Source organism: Pristiophorus japonicus, chromosome 11 (genome assembly GCF_044704955.1).
Source record: "Pristiophorus japonicus isolate sPriJap1 chromosome 11, sPriJap1.hap1, whole genome shotgun sequence".
In the NCBI taxonomy this organism is placed as follows: domain Eukaryota; kingdom Metazoa; phylum Chordata; class Chondrichthyes; family Pristiophoridae; genus Pristiophorus; species Pristiophorus japonicus.
The window spans coordinates 127,118,474-127,136,019 of NC_091987.1; the positions used below are offsets into that span (position 1 = coordinate 127,118,474).

The following is a 17,546-nucleotide window of genomic DNA, read 5'->3' on the forward strand; positions in this document are numbered from 1 at the left end:
CGTTTGAAGCACCCAGGTTCAGCGGGCTACCCAATCATGTATCCTGTGCCTCCGGGACCAAGGTGATGCCCCAGGGAGTGTGGCCACACACAGTGGGAGCTTACCCACTGCAGGGCCAGCGATCAGCGGACGGCACAGGCACCACAACTGGCACCCTACTCCAGATCGGCCCTACCCTTCTGGCCACCAGGGCCAGCACAGGGAGCAAGAGGCCAGCAACCTCCAGACCTGGGATGACCAGGCTCCCACTACTGCTGAAGAGCAGCAGGGAGATCCTGCAGCCCTCAAAGGAGGACGGGAAGACCACACATTCCTGTGGCTCTGCCCATCACTAGGCAACGACAAAGGCCCTGAGACCCAGCCAAGGGAGCGGCTCGAGCCCACCCAGCTGGCAGGGGGCGCAGCACCGCTATCAGACAACCTGGACACAGTCCGGTTACTCTGGAACTAGCATCCTCACTCACCTGCACCTACACTCCAGGGGCAAGACTGTAATACCATGTATGTACCTTACCTGTAAAATGTACTTGTTCCACCACTGCTAGTCCAAATAGTCATGTAACCAATCCTATTTTTTTTGTACATGTATGTAAATGCAACTGTCAAGCCACACACATGGTCTATGTATGGGGGGGGGGGGGCGGGCGGGGAATAAATGGGGGTATGTAGCCATGGACACATGGATCACACCCAGAACCCACTCAAACCCCCACTTCAACCTCCAACCATCCACTGCTGACCATTTCCCAATGTTGTGGCAATAAGGACTTGGGGGTCCACAGGGAGAGACAAAGTGCAAGGGCTTTGGGCACTCAAGTCGAGGGCCAGAGCACCCAGTGCAAAGGCCAGTGGCACAAGACTTAGGGGGAGTGATGTTGTGTATGTATATATCCTGTACACTCAATGTACAGTTACATAAGACCAATGAATGTAGCTTTACACTATATACAATATGCCTGTACCACCAGAGGGTGCAACAGGTGGAGACCTAGAGGTAACCAGGTATAAAAGGGAGCCCACCTTACTGTAACCTCATTCAGGAGCTGCAATAAATGGACTAAGGTCACAACAGTTCAAGTGCAATACCTTACCTCATGGAGTCATTACTAGAGTGCCTGCAAACACCACAGCAGTATCAAATTATAATAAACTATGGTATGGTGCAAAATGGGATTGGGGTGAACCACAGATTTGATTCAGACTCTTATGCTGGTCAATCAGACACCACACTTTTTTCAAAACCCTTTTATATGATGTAAGACACAATAGGGTCAAAATGTAACATTGTTGAACCCATTTTATAGGCCTAAAATAGACCTGATCTACATAGGAGTTCAGGCTACTGATAAATTGGTTCGGGGCCTTTCTTTGGGTAGTCCTGGAGCACAGGTCTCAGTTCAATATTAACTGAGCGCTCATATCAGACCCGGACTCAAAAATGCGGCTGCCCTATATGCAAACTCTGACCTGGCATTCCCGGTTCTGTTGCCACCTATACTTAAAGGGACCACTGGTGGATGCTCAAAAAAGGCTCCTTGGCTTCTCTGTCTGGTAGACCCTCTCTGCTGTCTGAGTGACTGGCATAAAGAGTCTGAATCAAATCTGTGGTTCACCTCAACCCCACTTTGCACCATACCATAGTTTATTATAATTTGATACTGCAACATGATGCCTTGGCTTGAGTGAGAGCTATATGTAAATGATTCGGGGTTGTAGATTTAATTCAGGTTTGGGATGCTAAGGAATTTGGGCCCCTAAAGCTCTGTCTGCCATGGTAAATGAGTCAGTTCTAAAGTATTGATGAGACTAGATTGAGATGAAGAATATTTCTGTAGTCATAATTGTGAATCTTGCTCCTGGTTTCACTGCTGGTATTGTCACAATTTATAATTGATGCCATTTATACACCTCGTGCAACATTATTTTGTGCTGTAATTAAATTATAATATTTTAATGGGACTTAAATAATGTATCCTTCTTGGATGAAGTTGATTGTAGGCACAACATTCCAGATCTTAGAGACCTAGACAGCTGAAGGCACGGCCGCCAATGGTGGGGAGAGGGAACAGGGAATGGGACGGTTGATGAGCAGTAGCAAATCTTTCATAACTCGCAACAAAAATATATCCCAATGAGAAGGAAAGACTGTAAGAGAAGGGATAACCATTCGTGGCTAATTAAGGAAATAAGGGAGGGTATCAAATTTAAAACAAAGGCATACAATGTGTCCAAGACTAGTGGGAGGCCAGAGGATTGGGAAATTTTTAAAAGCCAGTAGAGAACGACTAAAAAAAATTATTAAGGAGAGGGAAGATAGATTATGAAAGTAAACTAGCACAAAATCTAAAAACAGATAGTAAGAGTTTCTACAGGTACATGAAAAGGAAAAGTGTGGCTAAAGTAAATGTTAGTCCTCTGGAGGATGAGACTGGGGAATTAATAATGGAAAACAGGGAAAAGGCAGAGACGTTGAACAAATATTTTGTATCAGTCTTCACGGTAGATGACACTAAAAACATCCCAATAACGGATAATCAAGGGGCTATAGGTAGGGAGGAACTTAATAAAGTCACTATAACTAATGAAGTAGTAATGGATAAAATAATGGGACTAAAGGCGGACAAGTCCCCTGGACCTGACGGCTTGCAGCCTAGGGTCTTAAGAGAAGTGACTGCAGAGATAGTGGATACATTGGTTGTAGTCTGCCAAAATTCCCTGGATTCTGGGGCGGTCCTAGAAGATTGCAAAACCGGCCCCGAGGATCGCTGCAGGGCGCCAGAGGGTGACCACCTACCCAGAAGACCTCAATGCCGCCATTGCTGTCACTTTGGGTGAAAAACGGAGCACAAAAGACCCGAAAATCTAGCCCGTATTTCTGCAGAATTCGTGGGATCCTCCCACACTCCACTCCTTTGATCCATGATACTGAAAGGTTCATATTGCACAGCTCACAACAACTTGCATTGATATAGCAGCTTTAACATACCCAAGGCACTTCAGAAAACTGTAGTCAAACAAAGATTGATACTGAGTTGCAAATTAGTGAATTAAATGGGTAACTTCACAGAGCTCAACTGCCAGTGTGGAGCCACACTAGACATGATTTGGATAGCTCCATTCCTCTAACCTGCACTCATGACTAGCACAGCTCCATACCTCCCCTTAAAGGTTAAATAGGGGAAGTCAAATGGTACTTTTTCACCCAAAGGGAATCATGGATTTAATTGCCAAGAATGCCTTTGAAATGGTTCAAAGTTAAAGAAATACTCATCTGGAGAAAACGTGGATTAATATGGTGTGTTGAGATCTGTGAAAAAGGGATTGCCTTGATGAACATACTATCTTTTTTCTAAAAACTTTTATACTCTTCGGTTCTCTTGGAGATAGAATTCTAGTCACTAGTGAGGGAAGGAAAGCTAGCATAGTAGCTGAAGCTGGGATCAAACGTCCACACTGGATTCAAAACCCAGCACTCTGACATGTGCCATGGGCTGTCCATTTTGTAATTTAAATAAAATGTCAACTCAAGGACTATGTATTAAAAGGAAATGTTTATTAACTCACAGTAACAGTTGAGATTTTTTCTTATTCATTCTCAGGATGTAGGCGTCGCTGGCAAGGCCTGTGTTTATTGTCCGTTCCTAGTTGCCCTCGAGAAGGTGGTGGTGGGTCTTTCACTTGAGTTGCTGAAGTCCATGTGGTGAAGGTACTCCCACAATACTGTTAAAGAGGGAGTTCCAAGGTTTTGACCCAGCGACAATGAAGGAACAGTGATATGTTTCCAGGTCAGGATTATTAATCATCTTGAGTCAATTACATAACATTTCTAGAACTTGGAGCACACAGAGGGCTGACATCAACACTGACAGCTGCTGCCATTACAAAAGCAGACCAAGAACATACTCACCCCCGCTGAAAATTGAAAAAATACATTTAATGAACAGATACAAGAGTGTAATTTCAAGGCTGTAATCTTGAATTTTCAGACGATGGTTCTAAAGCCCTGAAGCTCCACTGTAGTGCTTTACGGCATCATCTGAACTAATCAATTTAGAATTGACTAACTTGGAATCACTCCCAGATACCTAATGGCCCAGAAATCCTGGCCTTCCCTGATCCGTACTGAGTGTGGACAGACCCAGGAAGGCATCGCAAAACCTGTTTTCAACACACAAAGTTGAAAACCGGCTTTTCCAATCTGTCAAGCTGGAGCTGGAGCTTGATAGATCCAACGCATCTCCACATCCAGGACATTCGCATGGGTAAGATTGCGGTATTTACCCACATCTTTCCCAACGGATGTCCTGAAAACTCTTGCACCTGATAAAAGCAGGTGCATAGCCCACTTTTACAGGCGTAAGAGATTTAAAACATACTTAAAACATAAAAATATTTTAAAAAGACATTTTATTTTTACAAACCCTGCCCACTATGTTAAATTTATTTTAAAGCATAATTTTTAAAACTTTTTTAAAAATCGGAAAAATGTATATTTTTAATAATACACAAATAACTTTAATTTAAATTAATATTAAATATTTTTTCTATTTTTATTAATGTTTTGTGTGTTTGGTGGGGTTTCTCATTCATAATAATGGGAATTCCAACTTACGGAGTTCTCATTATTATGAATGAGAACATACTTTACCTTGATTGGCTGCCCAGAGCCATGTGACTGCAGCTCCAGCCCTGCGCACGTCTTGACGTGCATGCACTGCGACGCGCAGTAAGTGGAGGCCTCAGGACCGGGATCTCTCATGGGCGCAGCAGCTTCAGGTCAGTGCGCTATTTTTTTTCTAGAATCCAGTCGAATGCCCGCGGGAAAGAAAAACTGGGATTTCTGGACCAATATGTTCCATGGATTGACCAAGATTCAATTTACTCTCGCATTGTAAATGGTATTTAAATTGAGAAAATGAATATTATATTGTGGGAGGGAGTTAAATTACAGAAAAGAAACATGATATTATTGAACACTGTTACAAATTTTGGAGCAGTAAAAGTGAACGCAGGTTCTTCCGAAATAGAACATTTGTAAAATGAAAAGCAGACTGCAATTCTGTAAACCTGACTGATTTATTTTCTCATCTGTTGTTGACAATGTATTAGTCAGTGTTGTAGTGTAAATGTCACTGTTATCTACATGCCTGCCAGTCTGATAAAAGTGGACAGAAACTGAAATTCAAATCTTATGGTTTACTAAGTCTGGTCTGTGCTATAATTTAAATGTTAGTCATAAGGCAGAAAATGTGAGAACGGGAATGCAGTTTCTCAGTTTATCAAGCCTCAGTTCCATTCTGCAGCACTGTATTGTCAAACCCATTCCATTTTGAGAGCCAAACTTCACCTATCTCTATAATATAAAGGAAGAAAGAACCTCCATTTATAGAGCGCCTTTCCTGACCTCAGGATATCCCAAAATCCTTCACAGCCAATTAAATACATTATTGAAGTGTAGTCACTGTAGGAAACACAGCAGCCAATTTGCTCACAGCCAGGATCCACAAACAGATCATCTATTTTAGTGATGTTGGTTGAGGGATAAATATTGGCCAGGACACCGGGGAAAACTCCCTTACTCTTCTTCGAATAGTGCCACGCGATCTGTTACAACTGCCTGAGAGGGCAGACGAGGCCTTGGTTTAACATGCTCAAGTCTCTGGAATGGGAGTTTGACTCAGAGGTGAGTTTACATAGAATGCCAGAGAATGTACAGCACAGAATAAATCATTTGGCCTGTGTTTATGTTCCATTCAAGACTCCTCCCATTCCCTTCATCTCACCCTATCACCATAACCTTTGATTCCTTTCTCCCGTATGTGTTTATCTAGCTTCCCTTTAAATGCATCTACGCTAATCGTCTCAACAACTCCTTGCAGTAGCAAGTTCTACTTTCTAAACCACTCCCTGGGTAAAAAGGTTTCTCCTGAGTTCCTTAGTGAATTTATTAGTGACTATCTTATATTTATGACCGCTAGTTTTGAACTCTCCCACAAGCGGAAATATCTCTATGTCTAGTAGAAACACATATATCACATACTGTATCACTCAATGGAAGATTTATTTTAGGATGTATCTTGCAGCCAATAATCTAACATTTTGTTCCTTTTCTGTCATTATAGGTCCAACGGAGCAGGCTGTCAGCACTAGCATTGCCGCAGAACCAAAGCACCGTCCAACTTTCTCATCGCTATCTCCAAGCCCTGGAGCGAAGATTCTGTTATGTATGTAATAAAGGTTCAAACTGAGTACTGTTTAACGAAGCAAGGTACAACCTTGGCTGTGTTTTATTTAGGCCAAAAGTGCCTGACTCTCAAAATGGTTGGCCTTTTATACCTGAGCAGCACCATGTGCATGCTGCTCAGTGGCCTCCAACAATGATGCCATCTGGTGGCTACAAACAGAATGTATATACATGACAGTTTCGGTAGCGCCCCCTGAGGCTGCCGCGGGCAATGCATACGGGGCTTCAGGCCGTTCATAGGGCAAAAATTAAAGGGGAGGTGCGGCGTTGAAATGTTTTTAAATGGCCGGCTTACCGGCCTTGCCAGCTTCAAATCGCGGGGTCCGTGCCATGATGTTGCTGCCCGGCACTCTGCTTCTGTGCCAGGCTGCTGCCACAATACCCCGCTCCCCAGTGGTGTAGCAGTGGCCCCTTTTCCCTAATGCAGAGTCCGCAGCATGCCCTCCCCTTTAATGGAAGGGGAGGGCCCTGTATTGCCAAAGGTTAGCGCCCCTGTCCCATTCCCAAGAGGAAGTGGAGCATGAGACTTTGTGCTCCACTTCCTCTTGGGGGCAATAAGCCCAATTTTGCTGCTGGGACGGGACTTCTGCACCTGGCGCTCGCTCGCAGCTGTTACCATCCCCAACCGGGACGATACACAATTCCGTCCACTCTGACTTTCCAGTATAAATCTGGCCTGCCCTCTCCATTGTTTCTCCATTGGTAAACTATTCTTCATCTATGTTCTCTATCTTTGTACCTCAATTAGGCACAAGAGTCAGTCATGTCATGTTAAAAACAATTCTTGTTTGCTGCCTGTGTTAACTACATTACACTCATTAACCAACCTCTCCACCTCTCCACCTCTGTCAGATGTAGCTCAGTGGTTAGCACTCTCACCTCTAGCTCAGCTAATGGTTGTGAGTTCAAATCCCAGTCCAGATACTTGAGCACAAAAATCTAGGCTGACACTCTGGTGCAATACAGAGGGAGTGCTGTCTTCTGGATGAGATGTTAAAGCAAGGCCCTGTCTGCTCTCACAAGGCAGCTTAAAAGATCCCATGGTACTATTTTGAAGAAGAACAGGGGAGATATCCCCAGTGTCCTGGCCAGTTTTTATCCCTCGATGAACATCACTAAAACAGATTATCGGGTCATTATCACATTGCTGTTTGTGGGAGCTTGCAATTTGTGCGCAAATCGGCTGCTGCTCTTACTGCAGTAAAATAGTGACTACACTTCAAAAAAGTACTTTATTGGTTGTAAAGCGTTTTGGGAAGTCCGGTGGTCGTGAAAGATACCATATAATTGAAAGTCTTTCTTTCTCCCTATCCTTCCTTAAGAGCCTCCTTAAAATCCATCTATTTCACAGTTTTTAGTCACCCCTTCCTTCTTTGGCTCGGCATCCATTGTTTTTAACTTGTGCCTTGGGAGATTCCTTCTCTGTTAAGAGAGCTATATAACTTGAAATTGCTGTAGTTGTAATTTCTCCAGTAATGCTGTTGCGACAATGAAATGAAGCCACTCCGTAAGTAATGAAGACAGCTCTTTACATAGGAATAGCAACTATCACAGCCAAAATCACATTTGTTTATGAACTGGTCTATCGCACGTACACAGGATTTGCAGTTATTGAAATATGGAACTAACTTTTTGAAGAAACGTTTGTCTTCCCAGATTTTCTCCCCCTACCCTGGTTGGATGCAGTGATCAGTCTTTAAAAAAAAATTCTCAGGATATGGGTATTTATTGTCCATCCCTACTTGCTAAGAGTTTGATACAATAGAGCAACTTGCTACACCATTTCAGAGGGCAGTGCTGTTGTGGGACTGGTGTCATGTATATAGCCAGACAGGGTAAAGATGGCAGGTTTCCTCCCCTGAAGAACATTAGTGAACCTGAACTGCAAACTTTCTCATGACCACAATCAATGCTGCGATACAGTCAACCGTTGAGAGAACAATCCGAGCAGAGTAAGCTAGCCTCTATTTCTCATCCCCCTCCCCCTCTCACAAAATGGATTATCTTCTGCAGACTGCTCTACTGCAGATTAGTGATGAGCACCAGCCTCAGCCCCATGGGAGTGACAGTGGCACTATGGGAGTATATGTGCTGGCTTCCTCAGGAGGTCAGCAATCTGCTCCTTCACCATCCCCTCAACCAATACTGACCATGGTGCCAGTAAATCCGCTGGGCCAGGCTTCCCCAAGGTACAGCAGTCTGCAGCTGGGCCTTACAGGCACAAGCACAGAGAACTCACTGGTCACAAACATGAATGGTCCAAACGTGAGCAGCTTCCACTAGTTTTTCCCAGTCCACTAGGGGTTCACCTCATAGGGATATTGGAGTTATGAAACCTTATAAGAACATGTGATCATACATATACGAACATACAAACATTGACAGACAGGTAAAGACCTTCTGGTCCGTCAAACCTGTCCCACACAATTGTGATATCTTGTGTATCACAATATATACACTCCACCCCACCCTAAACCATGTGATGATCTGGAGAGGCGATAAAAGAACCCAGGCCAATCTGGGGGGAAAAATCTGTGAAATTCCTTTCCGACTCAACTAAGCGATCAAAACTAGTCCAGGAGTTCACTCTGTCCCTGAATTCCCTTCTCTAAGAGGTGATCTCCGGCCCAGCCAGAAACAGGTCCAGCTCTCGTTTTGGGTTGATACTTGGATAGGCAATGAATGGATGGCATTTCTTGTGATGAGAATTACATTTATGACTGTTCACTTCCAATTATTTGAAATATGAATCCCATTGGAGAAAACAAATTGCTTTCAGTAGTAAAAGGGAATTTGTAAACTTTATAATTGATATTTGGACCAAGTGTGTGCCAATGAATACTCGTTCTTGACTGGCCACAGTTCACTGGGCACTATGCTGATGAATATCATGGCTCAGTAATTAGTCTATGAAAGCCAAAGTGTAAGTTCTTCAGGGAGGTCCATGCATTCAGATGTCTTGTATGCAGCAAGATCGCTAACCTTCTCGGCAGGAGTTAATTTAATGTCAGGTTTAAAATTAATGATGCTACATAATTTAAAAATGTTAATTAATACCAATATAAACAGGAAAATTCCACAATATCTTTTAAGTCTATGTGGATTTAAAACTTTATGGTAGAGACTGACTTATAAGTTCCCCTTTTTCTACTGCCGGAATGCAAGCGGAGTCACTAAATGGCTCAATGGTTCCTTAAAAAGTTTTACCTTCATTTTTGATTGCAGCTGAAGACAGCTCCAAATGCTCTTCTTCTGGCCTGTTCCAGGCCTCCTCAGTCTTGGCCCCCAAATTTGTTGACAAAACCAAAAACAGGCACATAGTCACTGAAAATATGTAACAGTGGCATCAGGGTCTGAATTGAATCTTCAGATCCTGACTTTTGTATTTCAAATAGGCCCTAGCCCTCCTGGGGAAAGGGCCTGACACGCTGCCCAAAACGAGTCGGTAAAATGATGAGCAGATCAAAGTCAATGCAAAAATATGGGGGATATACTGCTGGTATATCCTTTATCTATGCGGTTCACCATTCTCTCCAAAATGAGGCATCTGAGAATCGGGGGAGTGGAAAAGAGGGGCAGTTTTCTTCTCATCTCTCTCTCTCTCCCCCTTTCTCTGTCAGGTACTGCAGTTTAGGGGAAGGCTTGCTCCAAGACCAGTCAAATGAAGTTGCACAGCAAGAAATTCAAGCAGGAATGCAACCATAAGAAAGAAAGACTTATTTATGTAGCGCCTTTCACGACCACCGGAAGTCTCAAAGCGCTTTACAGCCAATGAAGTACTTTTTGGAGTGTAGTCACTTTTGAGCATTCTGCTCACTGAGTTTTCTGTAGCTGGGGTCACAGCAGTGCTGCTGCACGAGAATCAAGCAATAAGAGCAGTGTGTAACATCGGATTTAAGACAAATTCTATTTTTGTCTTTCTGTGGGCTGAAAGAGCTATGATTTCATACTTTGTTCAATGAATTACTCATGAGGAAAACAGTAGATGTAACAGAAAGTGTTAGATATGAAAAAACTCCACAAGACTGAGTACTGTGAACTAAAATTGATGTGACCTTAGTCTCTTTAATACAATTCCAGAGTGCCTAAGCAGCATGGCAGACAATCTTTTATACTCCCTTGCACGAGGTGTGCAGGTGACCCTTGGGCCTCCAACAGTTGTGCCCTCTGGCGGCCAGTCTTACACAGTTACAATGTTCACATACATAACATCACTACCACACCGCCCCCCCCCCCCCCCCCCCCAAACGTCTTTGATATGAAATTATTTACAAGTTGAGACGATCCAGGGCCCTACACTCCCTGGTTGATCGTCTGAGTTCAAACTCTGGCATGGGTGAGTTAGTCAGATCATTGCTGCACTGCGGTGCGGCTGGTCTGACAGAACTGTTGGAAATGGTGGGTTCATCCTCTTGATTGACAGCGAGGTCGATTGCTGGTTAGGTGTGTGTTGGTGGATCGATGATGGTGATGTCCTCTTCAGGTTGTTCCTGTTGTCGGTGAACCGCAGTTTGGTCTGAGCCAAATACTTTCTGCACATTTGTCCATTCAATAGTTTGACTATAAACACTCTATTCCCCTCCTTGGCCAAGACAGTGCCAGCGACCCATTTAGGACCATGACCGTAATTAAGGACAAACACAGGGTCGTTAACATCAATGTCATCCAATACAGCCGCGCGATCGTGGTACATGTTTTGCCGGTGATGCCAGGTTTCCATATGATCATTTAGATCCGGGTGAACTAGAGAGAGCCTGGTTTTGACTGCTCTCTTCATTAACAATTCTGCAGGGGGATCCCCAGTGAGCGAGTGGGGTCGCGTCCGGTAGCTGAGCAGAACCCGAGATAAGTGGGTCTGCAAGGAGCCTTCCGTCACGCATTTCAAGCTCTGCTTGATAGTTTGGACTGCTCGTTCCCTTGACCGTTGGATGTGGCTTTAAACGGGGCAGACCTGACATGCTTGATGTCATTGCAGGTCATAAACTCGTTGAATTCTGAACTGGTGAGACACGGTCCATTGTCACTAACAAGAATGTCGGGCAAGCCATGGGTAGCGAACATAGCCTGGAGGCTTTCAATGGTGGCAGTGGATGTGCTGAATGACATGATTACGCCTTCAATCCATTTAGAGTAAGCATCCACTACAACTTAAAACATCTTTCCGAGAAAGGGGCCAGCAAAATCTACATGGATCCTGGGCCACGGTTTGGAGGGCCGTGACCACAGACTCAATGGAGCCTCCCTTGGTGCATTGCTCAGTTATGAGCATGTGTTGCACTGGTGTACGCATGACTCTAAGTCTGAATCAATGCCGGGCCACCAAACATGCGACCTGGCTATAGCCTTCATCATGACTATGCCTGGGTGGGTATTGTGTAGGTCACATATAAACGCTTCCCTGCCTCTTTTTGGCAAAACCACGCGATTACCCCATAAGAAACAATCCGACTGGATGGACATTTCATCTTTGCGTCGGTGAAACGGCTTAATTTCATCTTGCATTTCCCCGGGAACGGCCGACCAATTCCCATTGAGGACACAACTTTTTACAAGTGATAGCACAGGATCCTGGCTGGTCCAGGTCCTGATCTGGCGAGCAGTGACAGGTGACCCCTCGCTCTCAAAAGCATCCATGACCAGAAGCAAGTCTGCAGGCTGTGCCATTTCCACCCCAGTAGTGGGTAATGGTAGCCGACTGAGGGCATCAGAACAGTTCTCAGTGCCTGGTCTGTGGCGGATAACATAGTCATAGGCGGATAATGTTAGTGCCCAACTTTGGATGTGGGACGAAGCATTGATGTTTATACCTTTGCTTTCTGAAAACAGCAAAATGAGTGGTCTGTGGTCGGTTTCAAGCTCAAACCGAAGTCCAAATAGGTATTGGTGCATTTTCTTAACCCCATATACACATGCTAACGCCTCTTTCTCAACCATACTGTAGGCTCTTTCAGCCTTAGACAGACTTCTAGACGCGCATGCAACCGGTTGAAGTTTGCCTAATGCATTGGTTTGCTATAACACACAGCCGACCCCGTACGAAGATGCATCACAAGCTAGCACTAATCGTTTACATGGGTCATACAGTACAAGTAACTTGTTAGAACATAGCAGGCTTCTGGCCTTCTCAAAGGCTGTCTCTTGAGATTTACCCCAGTCGTCACCCTTACGTAGCAACATGTGCAACAGTTGCAGCAAAGTTCAACCTGGCTAAAAAGTTACCAAAATAGTTGAGGAGTCACAGGAACGAATGCAGCTCCATCACATTCTGTGGCCTGGGTGCATTCTTGATAGCCTCTGTCTTTGAGTCCGTGGGTCTGATGTTGTCTGCCGCAATCTTTCTCCCCAAAATTTCGACCTCTGGCTCCAGGAAAGTGCACTTGGAGCGTTTCAGCCTGAGTCCCACTCTGGCTAGTCGACTTAGAACCTCTTTCAGGTTGTGTAGGTGTTCGGTGGTGTCACGACCGGTGATCAGGATGTCGTCTTGAAACACAACAGTGCGCGGAACTGATTTTAGCAGACTCTCCGTGTTCCTCTGGAAGATGGCAGCAGCCAAGCGAATCCCAAAAGGGCACCTGTGGTATATAAACAGTTCTTTGTGCGTGTTGATGCACGTAAATCTTTTCGAAGATTCAGCCAGCTCCTGAGTCATGTAAGCGGAGGTTAAGTCCAGCTTGGTGAATGACTTCCCCCCACTAACGTTGCGAACAGGTCATCCGCCTTGGGTAGCGGGTAATGGTCATGTAACGAGACTCGGTTGATCGTTACCTTGCAGTCTCCGCAGATTCTGACCGTGCCATCGCTTTTCAACAGCAGAACAATCGGACTGGCCCAATTGTTGAACTCGACTGGTGATATGATTCCCTCTCGTTGAAGTCTGTCCAGTTCAATCTCGACTTTCTCACTCATCATATATGGAACCACTCGAGCCTTGTGATGAATGGGCCTTGCATCGGGGACAAGATGGATCTGCACCTTTGCGCCTGTGAAGTTGCCTATGCCTGGTTCAAATATGACGGAACCTTGCTCAGCACTTGGGCGCACGAGGCATCATCCACTGAAGGTAGTGCTTTGATGTCGTCCCAGTTCCATCGAATCTTTTCCAGCCAGCTTCTGCCGAATAGCGTTGGGCCATCGCCTGGTACAATCCACAGTGATAAATCATGCACAGCTCCATCGTACGATACCTTAATTGCCGCACTGCCAATGACTGGTATGAGCTCTTTGGTGTAGGTGCGCAGCTTTGTCTGAATCGAGCTCAGTTTGGGCCTTTGTGCCTTGTTGCTCCACAGTTTCTCAAAAGCCTTCTGGCTCATAATTGACTGACTCGCCCCCATGTCCAACTACATTGATCCCGGAATTTGACTTTCAGCATGATAGGAGTGCTCTTGGTGGTGAAGGTTTGTACCCCATACACTTCTTCCTTGGGTTGAGTTGCCTCTCTTGTTTGTTCTGCATGATCCGCTCCGGATCGATCATCCTCTGTCGACTCTGCCATGTGGTGAGTCACAGCACTCTTGCACATTCGCTGGAGGTGCCCCATTATTTTGCAGCCTTTGCACGCGTAGTGCTTGAATCAACATCGATGGGCTCGATGATTACCCCCACAGTGCCAACATGGTGCTAATGGATTTGCATTCACGCCTGATGCGGACTCTGAGTCATCCTAGGTCTTACAGCTGCAGACGTGTAGGCCCTGTCATATGCAGTTCTACTTGCTAGCGATGTTATTTTATGCATGGTACTTGCCGGTGAGCTTTGATGTTGGGAAGATATCTGTCTGGTATTATCGCTTGTGGATATGGATGCCTGGGCTATCGTGATGGCCTTGCTCAGGTCTAGGGATTCGGCGGACAGCAGTTTGTGAAGAATGACCTCATGGCCGATGCCAAGCACAAAAAAGTCCTTCAGCATTTCCCCCCAAAATCCAACAAATGCGCAAGTTCCCGCAAGGCGTCTCAGGTCGGCGACATAACTCGCCTCGTCCTGGCCCTCGGAGCGGCGGTGCGTGTAGAAGCGATACCTGGACATTAAGACGCTCTGCTTCGGCTTGAGGTGGTTCCGAACCAGCATACAAAACTCTGTATATGTTTTCACCGCAGGTTTCTCCAGTGCTAGCAGATTCTTGATGAGGCCGTATATTGTGGACCCACACACGGTGAGGAGAATCACCCTGCGCTTGATTGCTTTATCGTCCCCATCCGGCTCGTTGGCCACGAAGTACTGGTCTAGACGCTCAACGAAGGCTTTCCAATCATCACCCTCCACAAATCTCTCTAAAATACCAACGGCAGCCATGACCACGTGAAAGTTCGTAATCTCTTACTCGTCGCCAATTGTTAGGTATGGAAGAACTCCACAAGACTGAATACTGTGAGCTAAAACTGATGTGATCTTAGTCTCTTTAATACAACTCCAGAGTGCCTAAGCAACATGGCAGACAACCTTTTATACTCCCTTGCACGAGGTGTGGAGCTGACCCTTGGGCCTCCAACAGTTACGCTCTCTGGTGGCAAGTCTTACACAGTTACAATGTTTACATACATAACAGAAAGAGTCCCGCAAAAATTAATATTTTAATACTGCAAAGAGAATTTTCAAGGTGACTATGAGAAACAATGATGTTGCTTCTGGTCATTATAATAAACAGCTGCCTGTGTTGTGCAGTCAATTTTGATCATAATCAGCACCTTTCTAAGTGAATCTATTTTTTTTTTTAATTCGTAGCCAATCGTTCCAATTCTTTGTCAAATCACAAACGCCAGAGGTCACCTTGGGCCCATTCAAGGATCACTCTGCGCCAATGCTCTTAGCCAAAAGGCCTAGAGCCACTGCACCGTTCCTGGAAGTACTGCAATACCAGGTTCGTGCCATGGAGGTGGATGGGTCAGGTCCCCCACACACCTCCGTGGAGGTGGATGGGTCAAGCCACCCCACCCACCTCCTATTTCCAAAAAAGCAAGCATATACCTTCCTGATCCAGGGAGAACCACCTTGGGGTTATGGTGGTTACTCTCCTGTCAGGTCAGTTACGCATGATCTTAGCCAAAAGGCCGAGTAAGTGAATCTATTTTAACTCAGTAAACAGAATGGGGTAGAAGTTGGTAGGCTTGGCAGCCGTTTTTTCGGCCTGGAATGAATGCAAACCGTATCCATTTAGCTGGGGCTGGCCTGCGCCCGATCTGTGGGGCGCGTATTTTAGGCACCCCAGGTGGCTGCCTAAAACAGGAATTAGGTCCCTTGAATATGTTGCTTAGGTACCTACCACCTGGTGAAGGGCTCTTGTGTAAAATGAGTTACCGTAGGGCCTGCCCCGCTCAGGATTCTTCAGTGTCTTTTCTCGTGGCACAAGCTGCCTGTGGCGGCTCAACAGGCTCCGGTAGCTCACCCCGAAAATGTAGGTGAGGCTCAAGGACCAATTCCTGACAATCCTCGTGCTTCTCGGTTCAGGCATGCTCTGGTTCCACAGCACTGTGTTCAGGCCTGAAAACGGGTCCAGACCAAAACCTGGATTAACGAGCCATTTGTGGCTCTAGCCATAAAGTGAAAAGGCATGTCATCTGAGCAACTGGAGTCTGTGATACATTATTACCCTATTTATAGGTCCCTCAATCTAGTACCAGCTATTGAGACCAGTGATGCTGGATTCGGTGAAGCTGCCCGGTTTACACCACTGACTCCCCATGGTTCCACCTCATGGGAAACATCAAAACTTCAAGCATGCTGCCATCAGGTGTGGTGCCATTGGAACATTAAACATGATAGTGCAGAGTTCATTCATCCATGTAGTGTATGAACATAGGAACATCGGCCATTCAATCCCTCAAGCCTGTTCTGTCATTTAGTTAGATCATGGCAGATTTGGACCACAACTCCATTGTCTCACTAGCTGGTTCTTGAGTAAATTTACATTTCACTGCATCTGAACCGTGCCTGGCATGAAATCTACCCCATAGCAGGTTTACTTTATGTAAGGACTAATTCCGAGGAAAGAAATCCACATCATCGATCAGTTTATGGCAGGGGTGAGGTTCTCTCTGCACAGACTCACATAGTGCAAGCCTGCAGAAAAAAGGTGTCAACTGTTTTGTGGTTTATGCAGCATTTAGACTCCACCAAGAGATAAAGTAATTTGTGTTATGACCAGTTAACACCCTAAAACTCATCAGAACCTCAGGTGCTAAATTAACATTGTACCTGCCCCCACCGGCAAACTGTCAAGGTATCACAGCAATAGGTTGTAGGATCACATCCATGTTTCTCTCTATGTTGGCCTGGATTTTAAGATTGAATCTTTGAAGGTGACAGGACACATTGATAAAGCTGGTACAACACTTTAGAAAGGATGTCAAGGCCTTTAAGAGGGTGCAAAGGAGATTTACAAGAATGTTACCAGGGATGAGGGACTGCAGTTATATGGAGAGACTGAAGAAGCTGGGAATGTTCTCCTCAGAGCAGTGAAGGTTAAGGGGAGATTGAATAAAGTTATTCAAAATTAGGAGGAGTTTTGATAAGAGTAAATCAGGAGAAACTGTTTCTACTGGCAGGTGGATCGGTAACCGGGGACACAGATTTAAGATAATTGGTAAAAGTATTAAAGGGGAGCTGAAGATAAAAAAATTTACGCAGCGAGTTGTTATGATCCAGAATTCACTGCCTGAAAAGGTGGTGGAAGCAGATTCAATCATAACTTTCAAAGGAATTGGATATGAGCTTGAAAAGGAAAAATTTGCACAGCTATGGGGAAAAAGCGGGGGAGTGGGACTAATTGGATAGCTCAAAGAGCTGGCACAGGTACAATGGGCTGAATGACCTCCTTCTGTGGTGTATGATTTGATGATTGTGGGACACCGCTGGTCGGTCAGGACCCCCTCCCACCATAGATTTTCCTCCAGACCCTGGGTGAATTTCTGACACCGGGGTAATTTGAGTGTGAGAAGTAGGCATCCCCACCCCCACCCAACCCTGCTGGAGAATCGTGCCAGTTCCAGGGGAAGTGCAGAGATTTGTAGCAGGTCTCAGGCCTGCCATAACAGGAGAAGTAAAGCAGTTACTTAGTGTCCTGAAGAAAAAGAATGTTTCTTTTTTGAAAAGTGTTTGTGCTGCTGCTGGTGGGATCTATGCATGGATGCACTCTGAAAGCAGCAGCTCACGCTCTTTGATAATTATTCCTCAGAAGCTCCAGCTCCGTCAACCGTTCAAACCTGGGCAGCAGGGTCTAATGGGCAGCCCCTGCAAACTGCGTTCAACTGGGGCAAGTGGCAGGAAATACGCAGAAGTTGTAGCTCCCTCATTTAAATGTAAT

At 45.3% G+C, this 17,546-nt stretch overlaps 1 long non-coding RNA gene and 1 pseudogene across 8 annotated transcripts in view; one reads left to right on the forward strand and one right to left on the reverse strand.

The window, feature by feature from the left end:
* Positions 1-17,546, forward strand: part of LOC139276269 (uncharacterized) — a 96,484-nt gene that overhangs the window by 46,193 nt on the left and 32,745 nt on the right. For 7 of the 8 annotated variants that reach the window (XR_011595887.1, XR_011595888.1, XR_011595889.1 and 4 more), the window contains exons 4-5: positions 3,600-3,785; positions 6,123-6,243. This is a non-coding gene — a long non-coding RNA (uncharacterized lncRNA). Of the gene's footprint in view, positions 1-3,599; positions 3,786-6,122; positions 6,244-17,546 lie in introns of those variants that run through there. The other variant, XR_011595884.1, reaches the window with a different exon arrangement.
* LOC139276605 (U2 spliceosomal RNA) lies at positions 15,068-15,307 on the reverse strand (annotated as a pseudogene).